Source organism: Pinus tabuliformis, chromosome 1_1, assembly GCF_031772625.1.
Source record: "Pinus tabuliformis cultivar Carrire ecotype Pingquan chromosome 1_1, CPIR1, whole genome shotgun sequence".
NCBI classification, from domain to species: domain Eukaryota; kingdom Viridiplantae; phylum Streptophyta; class Pinopsida; order Pinales; family Pinaceae; genus Pinus; species Pinus tabuliformis.
In genome coordinates, this window is record NC_142297.1 from 581,080,667 (window position 1) to 581,099,966 (window position 19,300).

The 19,300-nt window shown below is 35.4% G+C and overlaps 1 long non-coding RNA gene across 1 annotated transcript in view; it reads left to right on the forward strand.

Annotated features, from left to right (window-relative positions):
- Positions 1–3,501: 3,501 nt before the first annotated feature.
- The window catches only part of LOC149214579 (uncharacterized), a 47,401-nt gene continuing 31,602 nt past the window's right edge, over positions 3,502–19,300 (forward strand). Inside the window, exon 1 of the long non-coding RNA XR_016250399.1 lies at positions 3,502–3,613. This is a non-coding gene — a long non-coding RNA (uncharacterized LOC149214579). The remainder of the gene's footprint in view (positions 3,614–19,300) is intronic.

A 19,300-nucleotide genomic window follows, 5' to 3' on the forward strand; every position in this document is an offset into this window, starting at 1 on the left:
TCCTTTTTCCATGACTTTCACAAGTACTTGACCTTTAATCACTTTAGTGGGTCTAATCTCCAATCACACACTTGTATTTTTGACACCCACTTTCCTCTCATTCTCAATCTATCATGCTGCGATAAGATTTTGTTAATGACTTAATAGGGAACAAATGAAACTATCTTAGAATAGGCCACATAGGTACGAAAATGCTTTAATTAATTAACCGAATCATAAAATTTCCTTTCCATGATGGAATAACTAGGCTCTACATCCTTGAGCATCTTGATATTGAACATGATGGGTTGTTTGTGACCTTCTCCATTCTTTTGAAGAAATACCCCAATGATGGTGTCCTCTAAAGTGAATGAGAAAATGATAAACTCTTTGGTGTAATTGAGGCTAACCAAAATTGGAGCATCTTGTTGGAACGCTATCCTACTTGCCTCATCTTGCTTGAAAGTGGCATCTTTTTTTAACAACCCATTCAGGGGTTTTGTGATTTCAATGACATTGGGGATAAACCTCTTGATGAAGTTGACCTTGCCAAAGAATGACTAAAGTTATTTCACTTTCCTTGATGGTTTAATTTGTTGAATGACTCTAACTCTTTCTGGGTCCACCCTAACTCCTTCCATCCTAAAGCTATTATTCAAAGAAAACATGATTTCAAATGCATATCAATAATAAGCAACAAGATGAGCCAAAAATTGATGTCCCATTATTCTAACACTTTATCTTAAAATCATTTGAAACATGATGCAACATTTCAATATCAAGAAAAAGACACTTAGTAAAAGGGATTTAACAACTAGGAAATCAAGAGTTTAACTATAATTTGTGCAATTGAGAATTGGAAGAATAATGGAGAACTAATGATCAACAATGATGACTCAATAGTCTTTATTTAGCTCGTAAAACCAACAAATTCAAAGAAAAAATTAAAAGCATTGCATGAAATCACATAATTTGAAACAAGATACGAATAAAACTTTCTTAGCAAGTGCAATGAGGAAAGTGGTACAAGAACAACGAAAAGAACCAAAACTCCAAGTGAGACAGGTATGTGACAACACCACCTAGATTTTAGTTTCAAATTGAACTATGACGGAAAGTAATCAAAAGTGTGGAAATTGTTCATCAATCTATAATGATTTTCCAAACTATAATAAATTCAAACAAGATGTCAATATTTGGCTTGCGCAACAATCGGTGATAATTGGCTATGTCAAATAAGAAAGGACCAATCGATGGTGCAATGATAGATGGCATTGATTTCCCGCTCATTCAAAACAATTAAGCCATTTGAAGGGTAACAACGATTACCATGTGAGCAAACTCTAGTAAAGGATTAAAAATTGATGTTCAAATTGCTTAATAGGTATCAGAGAAAATATAAATATTAGGTTTGGAATGATTTTCGATAGTGTTGGAGGAAATTGAGAAATTGTTCCTAAAACCTATCGCGCTATAGGAGAAAATAACAAAATCAATAATTGCACATTCTTGCAGTAGAGCGAAATCAAAAACAGATTTTGCTCAATGTATCAGATGGTATTGAACCAAAACAAAAAATTGATTTGCTGTCACACTCTACCAGGCCATCACAAATATTGAAAGAAAACAAAAGATTGGAAATTGAAGGATCCCTATACACCATTAGAGAGTTCAAAAAGTTTTATAATTTAGAAGGCTTTAATAGCGTCAAAAGGGATAAAATATGATTATCAAAAGAACTCTTATGGATCATTGGAATGAATTGTAAGATCATTTTTAAAAATGCCCAATTGCACATAAGAAGAAGTCAAAATATCAGTGTTGAAAGGATTTCGAGAGAATCATAAGAGTTTGGAACATCCAAATTTACGATTTCACCCATAATGTGTTGGAGAGACTTGGGAAATCAATTTTAACTTAACCAACAAGATTGAAAAAAAGAAACATTTTTTATTTTTCAAATGAATAATCAAGAAGAACATAGCACAAAACAAAGATAATGCTTGAATGAGTAGTTGAGATAAGCAATCAAGAATTATGCATGAGTTAATCCATAATTTAAAATGCACTTGAAATATGACTTTAGATAAATTCATTATCTCTCCATACTTAAAAAGGTGAGCTCCCAAGTTAAAAAAATGTAGGTGGAATGTAGGTGGGTGTTGATGCCTTGATACCTCCATAATGCAAACAAAAGATCTTAGCATGTCCCGAGTATGGGCTCCATCAAATTTGTAGATAAAAACCTTTGTGTTCAACTTGGAGTGTGACTAGAAAATGAAGATACTTATAACAATATTGAATTGTTATAAGGATGTTTTAATTGTTGCAACTTTCATTGTATAGTGGATTGTTGTGTGGTGTGTGATCACCAACTACTAGAACATGGAACTCAAAACTTTTCCTAGTACCATGAAACAAGTTGCTCACCAAAGAGTTGGTTTTCTTAACATTGTGTTTGCATTTACTATGTTAGGAGTTGAGAAATGGTGGAATCTTGAGTGTCTTCAAAATATCTAAAACAATGATAGGGAACCATGATATTGCAAAAATACAATGTTTGTTAATCTAAACCTAGAAAGGATCAAACTACATGTAGCAATTGCAACATGGGTCTTCCAAGTAAAAAAAAACAAAATTGGCAACTATATGGTGAGTTTAATCAACAAAATTGCAAGTCTATTCACAATATAGATATTTCTTGGAAAATCACAAACAAATTCTAATATTTGCAAATCAATTTAAAGAAAACATCCATTCATTAATCTTGCAAATCAAATTTAAAAGAGACATTCATCCCTAATAGCTAATATCAATCAACAAACTTTAATTATCATGAACTTCATCTAATAACATCATGGGAAGCCTTTATTCAAGACTACAATGCTAATCAGCAACCTACACATTTAGTAGATACATTCATGAGGCTCATTTGCAACCCTAATATTGGCAAATACAACTAAATACTACACTTCCATTTGTAAAACATGAATTTTAAACACATCATTTCCAACTTCTTGGTTAGTATGGCAGTCTTATATACAATATCCGTGTGCAATAGAACAATTCCAACCATTATTATGAACTTAAACCCTCAAAATCATATGCATGGGTTTCATATAACTTTCATGCTATATTAGTGTGTGGAAAAATCATTGATTGATTTACTTTTCATTAGCTCAAGGGAAAACGGTATCACGTGGTTTCCCATTTCACCATTCTCCAAACATGCTAGTATTTGCACTATGTATTTCCATTAAATTTCAAAATAAATGCTTGACATGATTTCATTAAGGTAAGTATTTAAGGACCTCGAGATTATGGGACGGATAGGAAGTGATCAAGCTATGTATTTATTGTTTTTGTATTTATGTATTATTTTAATAATAATTGTAGGCTTGACTATTATTTATGTTAACTATATCTATCTATATATATATATAATATTATATCAATAATTAATTTCTTGTAATTAGAAATCAATATTTTCTCATGTTGTTTTTCTCACTTTTCTTCTTATGTAGGAAGGAAGCATCTGGTGAAGTTGCTAATCAACAAATGTACTTTCCAATTATGGCTCCAAAACCTCCGGGACGACTTTATTTTTTATTTGGGAAGCCAATGCCAACCATTGGTACGCTCTTTCTCTAAATTTTATCTTTGTTAGTAAACATATATGTTTGAAACAAAAATCATAAGATTCATGTATTAGAAATATTTCATCTTGTATACTAATGAAATTTTATTGTGAAAAAATTGAATCTCTCTCTCCCCCTCCCCCACACACCCTCCCAAAAACCAACGCTAACCCCCGGCACACACCCTCTCAAACACAAAACTTAACCCTCCCCCCCAAGGCACACCCTCCAAACACCAACTCTAACCCCCTTCCCCCCCTCCAACACAGACACCCTCCCAAACACGAACTCTAACCCTTCCCTTCCCCCCCTCCCCACACACACCCTCCAAACAACTCCCCCCACACCCACACCCTCCAAACACCAACCCCAACCCTCAAGCACACTTAATACAATATTTAAATCCACATTTTTGTTCCTCGACTTTCCATAGAAACATGTACAAAAAGGTGAGACTTATACTATGAGTGTAGGTATAATTTAAATCTCTAAATATATCGCTTCCTTTAAGTTTTATTAATAAACAATGTGTAATTAGATTTGATGCCAAAAAAATTTAGGTTGCATACAAGAGCCACCACAAGTAAAATACCTCTCATTCAACATCCGCCCTAAAGGTCACACCAAAAGTAGTAATAATCCATACCTTGGGGAATTAACAAAATAGAACTAGCTAGACAATTTCATGGATAAAAACAATATGAAAATAAAAACAGGTGGTGGTAGAATTTTATAAATAAAGATAAACATCAACATCAAGGAAAAATAATAGACTCCATGCTCAAGGAGGCTCCCAATTGTCACTCTTTGGACTTCATCCATTAAATGTTAGAACAACAATATATGTGGTGATATGCCATACATCATTTATCCATTGCACAGGGTGCTTCTCTATTGATGTTCACAGCAATAGGATCTATCCAGCATGCAGGAGAGAAGTCCTCTTTAGGTGCTTGTTCAAGAGGACAAAGTATATGCTTTTTTTCCTAATTGTTAAGTTAGAAAAGCATATTAATTAATTAATGTTAGCTAATTGAGAAAAAAATTAAGGATAATAATATAATTATTTAAGTGACTTAGATCTAGTATCAACCATTAATTTAAGTGGGTTAGGATTTAGTCCTAGCCATTTATCACTTTGGAGATTGAGGGTTATGAATTTTTCTAAATTTGAAATTAGAAAAGGAGTATAAGGGAGAGGGCGAAGATACATATTTGGAGAGATTCTAGTAGATTTGCATGAGCTAATTGCAGGTTTGTGAAAAGGTTGAAGAAATAAAAATAGTGTGTAGTTGAGAGTTTGATTTAGCATAATTTTTGTAGGTGGAGTGCATAAGAGGAGGGCCATGAGCTAAGGTGTGCCATGAGCTTCAAGAGGCCGAGTTTATGGAGTGGTGTAGTGAGTGTTGGGAGGTTGAGAGCAGTGTTGCACACATCGCGATTTAATCGCGATAAAATCGGAAAATCGCGATTTTTTCAAAATGCCGATTCAAATCGCGATTTTTATCCAAAAAATCGGCGGAAATTTTTTTTAACGATTTTTATCGAAAAAATCGCGATTTTTAAGGAAACAATCGCGGGAGGCGCGGGCAGTTTTATATGTAAAATCGATTTTTTGTTTATTCATTCAGCAGTCCGCCGCGGAGGAGAAGGAGGAGAAGGAGAAGAAGGGAGGGAGAGGGTTGCCGTCGCTTGTGGAGCCGATTTTAGGAGGAATCCAAGCCAAGAGGAGCAGGAGGAGGAGGTGACACCGCCTACCGGGCTACCCGGGCTACCACTAGTAGAGGACGTGGTCTCCGTCCACCTCAGCCTCTTGTAGCTGCTACTACTAGTTCTTCAGCTTCTAGAGCACGTCAGACTCCACTGCCATTTCCACCACCACAGGCACCAGCTTCTACATCTAGAGGGAAAGAGAAAGCTGTGCCATATTCTCGCAAGAGGGGCAGAGGAAATCAATAGGATTAGACTTTCATTTTATTGTATATGACATTATGACATGATGAGATACATTATCATATTTTTTGTTGATATTTTGAGGCTGAGTTGGACTTGGGACTCAGGACTTACTATTCAGGACATGATTCAATGTTTTGTGTGATTTTAGCGCTAGAAATGATATTGAACATCTTATATATTAGTTTTTTTATCATATTTATGTGTCAATGTATTTATTTTATGTTGTAGATGGTTTAGATATTAAAAAAATTGAAAAAAAATGAAAAAAAATGAATATTTTTGTGCCAAACGATTTTGATTGATTTTCGATTTTAACGATTTTTCCGATTTTTTCCCGCGCCGATTAAATCCCGATCGCGATGTGTGCAACATTGGTTGAGAGGATTGAGGTTGCACTAGTTAAGGGACCGAGTAGCTTCAGGATGGTCGAACTTGTGAGAGATAACTAGCAAAGTGTAGGAATAATTTTCTAGGGTCTAATTTCGCTAGGTTCCATTAGTTGTATTTTCTATGAATTTAAGTGTCATTTTCCCTAGTAAGGGAGCCCTTAATTTTTATAAGAATAATTTAATAAAAAATAATTTTGTTGGGAAGAATTTCTATGTGCTTTTTGTGGTTGTTTTGTCACTGATCTTCCAAATAATTTTTCTACAAAACGTTATGAGTTGAGTACTAGAGTTTCTATTTGATGGTTTTCAGAATTATTTTACATTAGAAAATTAAATTGTTGAGTATAAACATTTTTTGGAGATAAAAGAGTCATAAGAAACAAAAATATGAACATGGTACTTAGAAATTAATATGGTATCAAAGAACTAAAACTTTGAAAGTGAAGGAAGATTAGCAACACAAGGGTTTACACCAACATATTTTATTTTTTAGGTAAATGGTTTTGCACTTAAGGGTTTGATTTAGGAGAATGACTAGGCTACCAGGTTGAGGCTTGAAGACGGACTAGAAGGGGCATCTAATTTATATCCATTAAAGGTGGTAATTTCATTAATTCTCATGGAAAACAACCTATGGGAATTTGTTGATACTGATATACAACCTCCTTCAAAAGCTACAACACATATCATTCATCATTTGAAGGACGTGAAAGCTAGACACATCATCCTAGAAATTTTGAATGATCATGTGATCCCTCACATATTAAAAAATAACACTGCCTGTGAGATGTGGTTAACTTTGAAAATGTTGTATCCAAGTAATATTTATAACCAAAAGATGACATTGGTAGAGAAATTGAGAAACAAAAAAACAAATAGATTAGAATCAGTGGCATCATAACTCACTAGGATTCAACAAGTTTGAGGTGATATTGTAGCATTTAGGATAGGTGTGCCAGAGGATGAACTTTTTAAGATAACCTTGAGTGGTTTTTCCAAACAATGGTTTATGTTTGTGACAGGGATCCTAGCATGAGACAAACTTGCTAATTGGAATAGACTATGGGAGGACTTCACTCAAAAGAAATTTTGTTGGGAGTCATTGTTTGGTGGATATCATAAGGTGGGGGGGAATGAGGAGAACCTTGCTCTTTCTAATCAAGAAAATAAGGGAAAGAAGAGGGCAAAAAAGAACCAAGTGGAGGAGTTACTTCACAAGCTGATAAGAAAAAGGACATGGGAAAAGTATACTGCTTTGCATGTCACAAATATAGAGACTATGTGGATCAATGTACAAACAAGAAAAAGGGAAGGAAAAGGCACCTATGGTTTCATTTGCATAGATGGATGAGTTGGTTGCCAAATTTGAAAATGAATTCTCATTAGTGTCTTGTCTTTCTAGTACCATTACATGAGGGGTGTGGCTCATGGATAGTGGATCATCTCATCACCTGAAAATATCTCTAGATCTCTTCACTAGTGTGGCAAAGGAGCATAAAGAATTACTTATGGAACTTAGTGAAAATTCCAAATAAGAAATAGAGGGTGAGGGAATCATATAACTTCAGTTGGATTCCAGGAGTCCAATGCGGGTGAATGAGGTGATGTATGTACCTTAGCTTGAGAAAAACGTATTCTCTATATTTGCTATGGAAGACAAGGGTTATGATGTCAACTTTAAAAAATGTAGAGGTACTTGTCAAGGTGGGGGGATATGACCTTGCATGAGGAAATTTATTGGAGGTAGGGAGAGTAATGTGTACTTATTGAGAGGGAAACTAGGATGATCCCTAGTGCATGAAAATTTCGACCTATGTGATTTCTGGAACACTGATCCAGATCTTTTAAAATGATTGGGTTGCAAAAATGTTTAAGTGTGAATGAATTGAACTTAAATCACGATTAAAGGACATTAATGAAGTTGCAATAGAAGAAATATAGGAGATAGAGAAGAGAGGAAAACAAGAAGAACACCCAAGTGAAAACGAAGTTCACTTAGTGTGGGTTATGTCTTTGGATCCTACCTCCAAGGGAGTGGCCTTTTTTATTAATCTTTCAAATTGATATTACATAAACATCAAGTATCCAAAAACCTATAACAAAATTAAGCTCTTCTTCTACAACAAGAAGTGGATTGTGCAAAACCACCAAGGTCTCCAAAACAACTCCAAAATCAGGCCTGAAACCACCTTTTTACAATATACACAGGGTTATTTACTTCTTAAAATAATAGAAATACAATTCTCCTCACATTGGCTCCTCTGGTGTGCTAAATATATAGTAGTTATATAAAAAATTTGGTTACCAACTGGCCCAAGGTCGAACCCGCGGGGCTAGCATTCGTTATGTTTGTTTGGTAATACATGTCAAGTTTGAAATCTAAAGGATTGTGTATCCATGCTATTCCCATTGGTGTATCATAGCAAAAAGGTTAGTTATTGACTATGTTATGTGGGAGGTCCCAGGGTCAAACTTGTGGGCCTCCACTTATGGTATGTTGTAGTAAACATAGAACAAAGTGGATAATATTGGCGATGCTTCCAAATCAATGGTTTATGGCACGTTGGTGGTGGTGTTGTTTGGTAGGTGGGATGTCAACAATTTTACCCCACCTTCTTCCATTTTTAGTTCAAACGAATGATTTGAAACCTTTAATAAAAGATTTGGATATAATATTTTGAGAACCATTGTGTACCCCAACAACTAATTGTTGTGCCTATCTCATAGATGTTGGGGGTTTGAATCCCCTTACAACCTTTATTGGATGGAACTTTTAGAACCTTAGCCTTTAGGGTTGCCACATGGTAGCCTCTGATTAACCCACATCAAATTCCAACAAACTTGCAATTGTGCCATGATACTCCGACGGGAATAGCATGGATACACAATTATTTTGATATCAAACTCAACGTGTATATCCAAACAATCATAAAAAATTCCACCCTGATAGGTTTGACCTTAGGTCGGTTGGAAACCAAATGTTTTATATAACTATTGCATTACTAGTGTGCCACAAGAGCCTGTGTGTAGAGAATTGTATTTTAATTCTTAAAAAAAAAACCATGTCTATATTGTAAAAGAGGGATTTTAGACCTAATATTGGAGTTGCTTTTGAGATCTTGGTGGTTTTTGCACAATCCAACTTTGGTTGTAACAGAGGATCTCAATTTTGTTGTAGGTCTTTGGAGGCTTGATTTTCATATAGTACCAATTTTGGGAGCTTAATAAAATGGCCCACCCCCTTAGACGTAGCCCACATTGGGTGAAATTCGTTATCACTTGGGTGTTCTTGTTTTCCTCTCTTCTCTCTCTCCTATATTTATTCAAGGAGCTTCACTCGAAGAGGAAAAATGTCATCACACCAAGGAGAGGATACTTGTTAGGTCCCTATAATAATAGTGATCCCCCCATTACTATTATCATTGTAGCCCTTATTGTTATTATTGTGCCCCTATTGTCCCCATATTTTTATTATTGTGCCCCATAGAAGCCCACTATTGTTATTGTTGTGCCCTTATATTATTATTGTTATGTTGGCTTTGATTATATTGTGAGCCCTTAGATTCCTATATATAGAAAGGAGGTTTTTTCATTTGTATCATCCAAGAATTGTTCATTTGTGTAATGTAAAAAAGGTTTCCCCCTCGAAGAGGCTGATTTTGAAGTCGTTGATCTATCTTTTCTTCTATTTTGTGAGCTGGTTACATAACATTTGGTATCAGAGATTTGGATTCTAGGGTTTCGCTGCTCTAAACAGGTCATCATGGCATTTTCTTTATAACATTTTTATACAGTGTTTCAGAAGCTGAAATTAAAACCCATTTGAGCTGAAATCTCGATGCATCTTGGGTCCGAATTTCAGATCTTTTTTTGCTATATTTTTGGAGATATGATCCAAGGAAGTTAGGGTTTTTGAAAGCTCCCGAAATATACCTCAAACAAGTCACCTGGGGAAACTCGTCATAAATTTCTCTCTGAGCATCATATTGAAATGTCGTAAAAAGTTACAAGATAGCTTGTAGTTTTCTGTGTATTAGTTTCAAGTGCTAAGGTCGAAATAATGACACGTGGCACTTCGTACAAGTTCACTCTACGGAACCAGTCTATAATTAGGTCATCGTGGGAGATTTGGCATAACTCTTCCTTGGAGAATCCAATATTGATTAGACTTGCAAGATTGGAAAGAGGACTCAAAGGGATACTGCAGGACGTAATTTCAGACCTTGGAGATCTGAAATTACAGAGATACAACAGATTCAATATCAAGCTCCTACAAAGTGAAAAAAGGTGTGTAGTATTTTTAAAATTTTGCATAAGTTTGGTTTGAAAATTAGTTTGAAGGAATTCAAAGGGCATAGTGAAACCTAATTATCATTAATTGATTCCCCGAAGAAAGAAAATGGAAACACCTAGTAAGCAACCTGAAATCGCTAGCATGACTCATGAAGAAGAGGAAGAAATGCAACATGATATATCAAAATTACGAGACCAAGTGCAACAAAATTCACTCTAAAAATAAGTAATAGAAGCTAATATGGATGGTTTAAAGAAGGACATGGAAGCTAAGATGGATTATTTAAAGAAATGCGTGGAAGCTAAGATGAATGAAGTGGAAGCTAAGATGGATGGTATAGAAGAAAAACTTAAAGGCAACATGGAATATTTGAAGACAATTTTGACAAAGTTGCTACAAGAAATGCTTACTAATGGTGAAAGGGTAGTAAAGGAAACTCATGATGAGAACAAAAGAAATGTTAATCATGATTTCATAGACTCTAACGCTGGATTGAAGACCCACCATGTTCCAAAGATCGATATGAGGATGTTTGATGGCAAGGATCTCGTAACATGGATACTACAAATGGAGCAATATTTCGATCTTCATAATGTGCAAAACACACAAAAGGTACACATTGCAAGTTTATATTTGGAACCAAATCAGTTTGTATGGTATCAATGGCTTTGCTCTCCTAAAAAAATTGTCACTTGGGAATTTTTACGGAAGAAATGATAGCACATCATGAGGATACAGAAAGAAACACATTTTTTAGCCAATTGATAAATCTCAAACAAAAGGGTCCAATGATGGAGCACATTGAGGACTTCCAAAAATTGAATATGAGGGTAAAATATATTCCAGAGGAGCATATGATTGATGTGTTCATAGGGAATTTAAAGGATAACATCCAACATGAGGTTCTCCTTTGGGAACCTGATTCACTGGAGAAGGCATTAAGGCTGGCAAGAAAAATGGAAAGAAAAATTATGGCAACAAGGAATCCTATCACTCACAACTATAAAGATGGAAGTGTTGTTGCCCCTAGCCTTCCACAAACTACAAGGTTGACACCACAACGATTGGAAGGAAAAAGAGAAAAAAGGCTTTGTTACAGTTGTGATAACAAATACACTAAAGGTCATAAGTGTGCTGAGAAGAAATTATTTTACATAGATTGTGAAGAGGAGGAAGAAAAGGAACAAAAAATGTCGAAAGAGGAGGATATACACCAGGAACAAACCCTAAAGAAAGAAGAAATGAATCTTACCATATCTTGTAATTCATTGGCCATCATTACCACTCCTCAAACTATCAAGATAGAAGGAGATATCAAAAAGAAAAAGGTAATGGTGTTGATTGATTCAGGCAGTACCCATAATTTTATTCATTGTAAGATAGACAAGGAATTGAATTGCTTCCTATATCCAACACCAGAGTGTCAAGTAATGGTTGCAAGTGGAGGAACAATAAATTGCTCTGGAAAGTGCCATAATATCAAGCTATCCATGAGAGAATATGTATTGAATAGCTCAATGCTTTCCATTCCAATGGGTGGTGCTGATGTTGTATTATGAGTCCAACGGCTACAATACTATGGTACAATATATTTTAATTTTCAAGAACTTTTCATGAAATTTTTTTCGGCAGGAAAGGAAGTTGAATTAAGGGGTATCACAGGGAAACCAGGAAAGATAATCATATCTAACGGATGACAACGAGGTGTAATTGCACAATTATGTTCGCTAGAGGTTCCAACATCGAAATCATCTATTTCTCCAGATCTCCAAAAAGTCTTGGACAATCATTCCAAGGTATTTGAGACTCCCAAAATCCTCCCACCTATTCATGATCATGATCATGCTATTCATTTGATTCCAAGAAGTGTTCCTCCAACCATCAAGCCTTACAGATATCGCTATGCCAAAAAGAGTGAAATTGAACGTATGGTTGCAGAAATGCTAGAGTCTGGTATAATTCAACCTAGTCAAAGTTATTTCTTTGCTCTAGTAGTATTGGTGCACAAGAAGGATGGATCATGGTGCATGTGTCCTAATTATAGGGAACTCAACAAGCTCACTATCAAAGATATAAATTTCCCATTCTTGTCATTGATGAATTATTGGATCAATTTCATGGATAAATTTACTTCACCAAGTTGGATATTCATTCTGGATATCATCAAATCAGAACAAAGATTGAAGAAATCCCTAAAACAACATTTATAACTCATGAGGGTCATTATGAATTTTTGGTCATGCCTTTTGGCCTTACCAATGCACCTTCTACATTTCAAGGTTTGATGAATTCCATTTTCAAACCTAGAATATTTGGGTCATATTGTATTTCGTGAAGGTGTTAAGGTAGACCCTAGAAAAATTAAAGCCATTAAGGAATGGAAAATCCCCACATCCATAAAGCATCTGCGAGGATTTCTCGGGTTGAAAAGGTATTATTGCAAGTTTGTTAAGAAATATGGGAGAATAGTAGCACCTCTAACAACATTATTGAAGAAACATGCATTTTCAAGGACTCCAGAAGCAACGAAGGCCTTTGAACATCTTAAAGAGGCAATGTGACAAGCACCGGTCTTAGCTACACCGGACTTCACAAAAACCTTTATTGTGGAATGTGATTCCTCAAGAAATGGAATTGGTGTCGTTTTAATTCAAGAAGAAAGACTCATTGCTTTGAAAGTTGTCCAATCAAAGGAAAGTATTTACACAAAGCTATTTATGAGAAGGAAATGTTGGCAATACTACATGCACTTAAGAAATGGCGACCCTACCTAATGGGAAGACACTTCAAGGTTAAAAGGAATCATGATAGTCTTAAATGCTTTTTAGAACAAATATTATCTTCAGAAGAGCAACAAAAATGGGTCACAAAGATGTTGAGTTATTACTTTGAAATCATCTACAAAAAGGGGAAGCAAAATGTTGTGGCAGATGCACTCACAAGAAAGGATGAGGATGTGGAAGCATTGCTTTGTGCCATTTCTATTATCCAACCAGATTGGATAAACAAAGCAAGGGATGAATAGAAGAATGATGAAGAATTGTGGGAACTCATTCAAAAGTTACAAGAAGATCCCAGTACATTTGATACATTTAGCTGGAAAAATGATTCGTTATGGTACAAAGATTGCTTATACCTATGTAAGAATTCCCAACTCAAACAAAATATTCTTATGGAATTACACACCTCTCCCTTAGGAGAGCACTTAGGATTTTTAAAAACTTACCACATGGTTAAAACGTATTTTTTTTTGGGATGGCCTTAAATCGTATATTCAAAATTTTGTGGCGGAATGTTTGGTTTGCCAACAAAATAAATTTGAAACAATTAAAACCCCAGGGATATTACAACCTTTATCCATTCCAAGCCAACGTTGGGAGGAGCTTTCAATGGATTTTATCACAGGTTTACCCAAGTCTGAAGGAAAGAGTGTCATCATGGTGGTAGTTGACAGACTTACCAAGTATGCACACTTTTGTACATTATCTCATCCATTTAAAGCGAGTACAATTTCTACTGCATTTACGGAAACAATTCAAAAGCTACATGGAAACCCAAAGATTATTGTAAGTGACAGAGATCCCATTTCATTGGAAATTTTTGGACAAAATTATTTTCTTGTCTTGGTACTCAGTTAGCTCATAGCTCATAGCTCATCTTATCATCCTCAATCTTATGGGCAAACTAAGATAGTAAACAAATGTTTGGAAGGATATCTTCGTTGCTTTGTATCTGATAAATAGACACAATGGGTAAAATGGTTGCCTCTGTCTGAATGGTGGTATAACACTTCCTTCCATACTTAAGCAAAAATGACCCCATTTATGGAACTTCATGGATATCATCCACCGTCCATCACATCATATTTAAGAGAAAATTATAAGGTTCAAGCAATGGAAGATAACATCGAGCATCAACAACACGTTCTCCAACTCTTAAAGGATAACCTCATTTTGGCGCAGAATAGAATGAAACAACCGACAAATCAACATCACAGTGAAAGAAGTTTTGATGTAGGTGACTGGGTATTCCTACAACTACAACCATATAAACAAATGTCCCTCAGGCAAGATAAGAAGGAAAATAAATTATCACCAAAATATTATGGTCCATACAAGGTGTTGCAAAAGATTGGTACTATGGAAAACAAATTGGAGATTCCTGCAGCTTCCCGAGTGCACCCAATTTTTCATGTTTCATGCTTATAGAAGGTTATAGGTGACAAGCTCCCAGTTCAAAAAATATTGTCAGAAATTGACGAGGAAGGAAAAATCATATTGGAACCTAAAGCAGTCACAGAAACAAGAACTCGACAACTATGAAATTGATCAATTTCAGAGAATCTAATCAAGTGGAAGAACTTACCCGCTGAAGATTCCACATGGGAGGATGTGAATTTTATATAGAAGCATCCATAACTACTCAAGTGTTGAGGAAAACACTTTTTTGAAGGAGAGGAGCATGTTAGGTCCCTATAATACTAATTATTTCCACATTACTATTTTCATTGTAGCCCTTATTGTTATTATTGTGCCCCTGTTGTTCCCATCTTGTTATTATTGTGCCCCATAGAAGCCCATTATTGTTATTGTTCTACCCTTATATTATTATTGTTATGTCGGCTTTGATTATATTGTGAGCCCTTAGACTCCTATATATAGAAAGGAGGTTTTGTCTTTTGTATCATCCAAGAATTGTTCATTTGTGTAACGTGAAGGAGGTTGCCTCCTCGAAGAGGCTGATTTTGAAGTCGTTGATCTATATTTTCTTCTATTTTGTGAGTTGGTTACATAAAAATACTTTTGGTTATGAAACAAAGTTTTGTGAAGCTTCAATGGCAATGAAGACCATGGTAAAACTTAAATGTATCAGGAATGGAAGAATCTCAAAGCAAGTGGTTCATCGAGGAAAGTTAGAGATACAGGAAATGGTGTTGATTCGCAAAAGAATCCTCCTTCTATTCCTCCTTTAAGTCCTCATTCTTCTCATTCTCCTCCTCATTTTCAACCTCCATGTCCTCATGGAAATATTGCTTCTAAAGGGCCATTACATAAATTAAATGTCAAATTTGACTTACCCATGTACAATGGCAAGATTAAGGTTGAAACATTAGACATCTAGATTTGACAAATGGAGGTCTACTATAGAATTAAATAGATCATTGAAGATGAGGTGAAAATTCAATTGGCCTCTCCTAGACTAGAAGGCACGGCACTAATCTGATGGGAAAGTAGACTTTGGCAAGGTATCCATAAGCATGGTAAGATCCTTTCCTATTGGTATAAATTAAAAACAACATTAAACAAACAATTCTAACATTTAGGATATACTTAGAAAGAAATCAGGGAGTGGCAGAATCTGAGGTAGGGTAGAGGACAACGTGCACAAAGCTCTACAAAAGAATTTAGAAATTAAGCTTTGGTTTTGAATATTTTGTTATATAGACAAGAAACACTAAAATATATCGGTGGCTTTCGTAGTTATATAAGTCACACCATTATTTCACTTAAATAAAAAAACCTAGATGAAGTGTGTGTGCAAGCAAATTACATTAAGGCATGTAAAAGAGGTGATGGTGTTTCTGTGGAATCCACTCAGATGAGAGAAGGCAAAGGAAACGAGAAGATAAAAGAAATAACCTCCATAAAGAAGGAATTTGTCAAACCATATTTAGGGGTGATTTTAGGGGCGAACGTTTGCCCTTTGGCGAAATTAAGGGGTTTTAAATTTTTAGTGGGCGAATATTTTGTATCATAGTACATTTTTACAAATCACCTCAAATAGCCCACTGATGCGGGAGCACCCAACAACAAAGTGAGCAAACATGGGCCACGGAAGCAGAACAAAGGAAAGTCTGCCTTAAAGCAAAAAAGATAAAGTTAAAGCGGCTAAAATAGACTTAAGGCAGATTTAAAGCATGCATGCATCTTTTGTTGGAGGAAAAGCAGGAGAGGATAGGATCAATCCTTCTCAAGACTTCTTATCTAAATGTAATGCGATAGGCATGTAATAGATATATATGATTAGTGAGGCATTTATTAGTGGGCAAGATGTAGCCGAGCGTGAGCTCATTTCTAAGGCTGAGAGGCCTTAGTATGTAATTGTTCTGTCTAATGTATGAAAATACGTTCTATTGTTGTGTATGCCAGTGTGTGTTAAGTTAATTCTGCGTCATAAGTTTGTTGATCGACTATCGATCACCCGTGAATTGATGGCGATCTAAAATATTTTTTTATCTGTTTATGTGATTGTGTATGCCTGTGTATTTTATAAATAAATTAAATCCCGTGCTCAGATGGAGCTCGTGCAAAAATTGCGTGAATAAAGGCTCTAAAATCGCTCTTGATCCCGTCTTTCCCTCTATATATATTCCTCGTCGATGAATGATTTGAGTAAATTCAGTTCCATCTAATCTGTGCGAGTATTTGGAATTCTGTTAATGCAGTTTCAGGGTTTTTTCAGCTGCTGTTCTGCGAGCATTTTCAAAGGACTAGTCTGAAGAACAGCGTATATTCAGTGATTTAAACTCTTTTTTAAGCCATGTCTCGCGTGTATGTTGGCAGTTTGGATCCCTGGACCACTGAATGGGAGCTGGAGGATTAATTTCGTGGTTTTTGGGGTCCTCCAATGTTGGGAGGATTGGATTAATTTTGAAATGTTTGCAATGATTATGTATGGATGGCATGATTTTAAAAAGGTCCACGTCGATGAGTTAAAAGATTTTCAGTTTAAACCGCTTCCGTTTAGACTTGTGGGCCATAACCCACAGGCCCAGGTTCGAATTTTATCTCGGAATTGGGATTTTGGGCAACCCCAAAATTCTCGTCCCATCAGTTTGGTATCAGAGCCAAAAAAAGATTCTGCGGAAAGAGGTACAGTTCTTGATAAAGTATGTATGGTCTTTATATTTTGTGCAGGTAGCAGCAGAGGAAGGTAGGAAGATTGTAGAGGAAGGTGAGAAGATTGCAATAGCCTAGAGTGATTACCAAAAGACCAGATCCGGAGGAAAGGATTGGTGAGGTAAGATGCAACAAGGAGGACTTGCTGTTGCAGAGGCAGATTGCAGCTCACAAGTTGAAGTTATTACGAAGACCAGAAGCATATGACCAGGAGGTCATAATTTTTTGTGCCTCGGGAGTATGATGCGGGAGCACCCAACAACAAAGCGAGCAAACATGGGCCACAGAAGCAGAACAAAGGAAAGTCTGCCTTAAAGCAAAAAAGATAAAGTTAAAGCGGATAAAATAGACTTAAGGCAGATTTAAAGCATGCATGCACCTTTTGTTGGAGGAAAAGCAGGAGAGGATAGGATCAATCCTTCTCAAGACTTCTTATATAAATGTAATGCGATAGGCATGTAATAGATATATCTGATTAGTGAGGCATTTATTAGTGGGCAAGATGTAGCCGAGCATGAGCTCATTTCTAAGGCTGAGAGGCCTTAGTATGTAATTATTCTGTCTAATGTATGAAAATACGTTCTATTATTGTATATGCCGGTGTGTGTTAAGTTAATTCTGCGTCGTAAGTTTGCTGATCGACTATCGATCACCCGTGAATCAATGGCGATCTAAAATATTTTTTTATCTGTTTATGTGATTGTGTATGCCTGTGTATTTTATAAATAAATTAAATCCCGTGCTCAGATGGAGCTCGTGCAAAAATTGCGTGAATAAAGGCTCTAAAACCGCTCTTGATCCCGTCTTTCCCTCTATATATATTCCTCGTCGACGAATGATTTGAGTAAATTCAATTCCAGTTCCATCTAATCTGTGCGGGTATTTGGAATTCTGTTAATGCAGTTTCAGGGTTTTTTCAGCTGCTGTTCTGCGAGCATTTTCAAAGGACTAGTCTGAAGAACAACGTATATTCAGTGATTTAAACTCTTTTTTAAGCCATGTCTCGCGTGTATGTTGGCAGTTTGGATCCCCGGACCACTGAATGTGAGCTGGAGGATTAATTTCGTGGTTTTTGGGTCCTCCAATGTTGGGAGGATTGGATTAATTTTGAAATGTTTGCAATGATTATGTATGGATGGCACGATTTTAAAAAGGTCCACGTCGATGAGTTAAAAGATTTTCAGTTTAAACCGCTTCCGTTTAGACTTGTGGGCCATAACCCACAGGCCCAGGTTCGAATTTTATCTCGGAATTGGGATTTTGGGCAACCCCCAAATTCTCGTCCCATCACCCACCTTATTTTAAGGGAGAGGGTAAAAAAGGTAAATTTAGCCCTTGAAATTAGGAGTTACAACCTTCCATTCGCCCATTTTCAAGAATAGGTTTTATTTAAGTGAATCCTATGGGCCAAAGGCCCAAATACCATATTTATAAAAGAGGTATGGTAAATTAATAAAAATATAAATAAATGAGAGGTATGTTAAATAAATAAAGCATTTTTTATATTTACTCCATAAGTCACCTTATATACATGCAAGGGTGTAAACAAATAAAAATATAAGTAAAGTGGAGGTATGGTAAATAAATAAAACGTCTTTTTATACTTACTCAAAAGGTATGGTAAATAAATAAAACGTCTTTTTATACTTACTCAAAAGGTATGGTAAATAAATAAAAATATAAATAAACTAGACGCATGGTAAATAAATAAAACCTCTTTTTATATTTAGTCCATAACCCTCATTCTATTTATGAAGGCTCAAGAAAGAGGTTTTATTTAAGTGAATCCTATGGGCCAAATGCCATATTTGAAAAAGAAATATGGTAAATTAATAAAAATATAAATAAGCGAGAGGTATGGTAAACAAATAAAACATTTTTTTATATTTACTCCATAAGTCACCTTGTATTTATGAACGGTATGGTAAATTAATAAAAATATAAATAAATGAGAGGTATGGTAAACAAATAAAACATTTTTTTATATTTACTCCATAAGTCACATTATATTTATACTATGGGACAAATACCATGGACTAGATTGTTATTAATACCATGCAAAAAAACATTATTAACCCTAATATTAGTATTAATAAAAATAAAAATGGCACATGGTATTGACCCATGGTATTCACCAAAATGGCA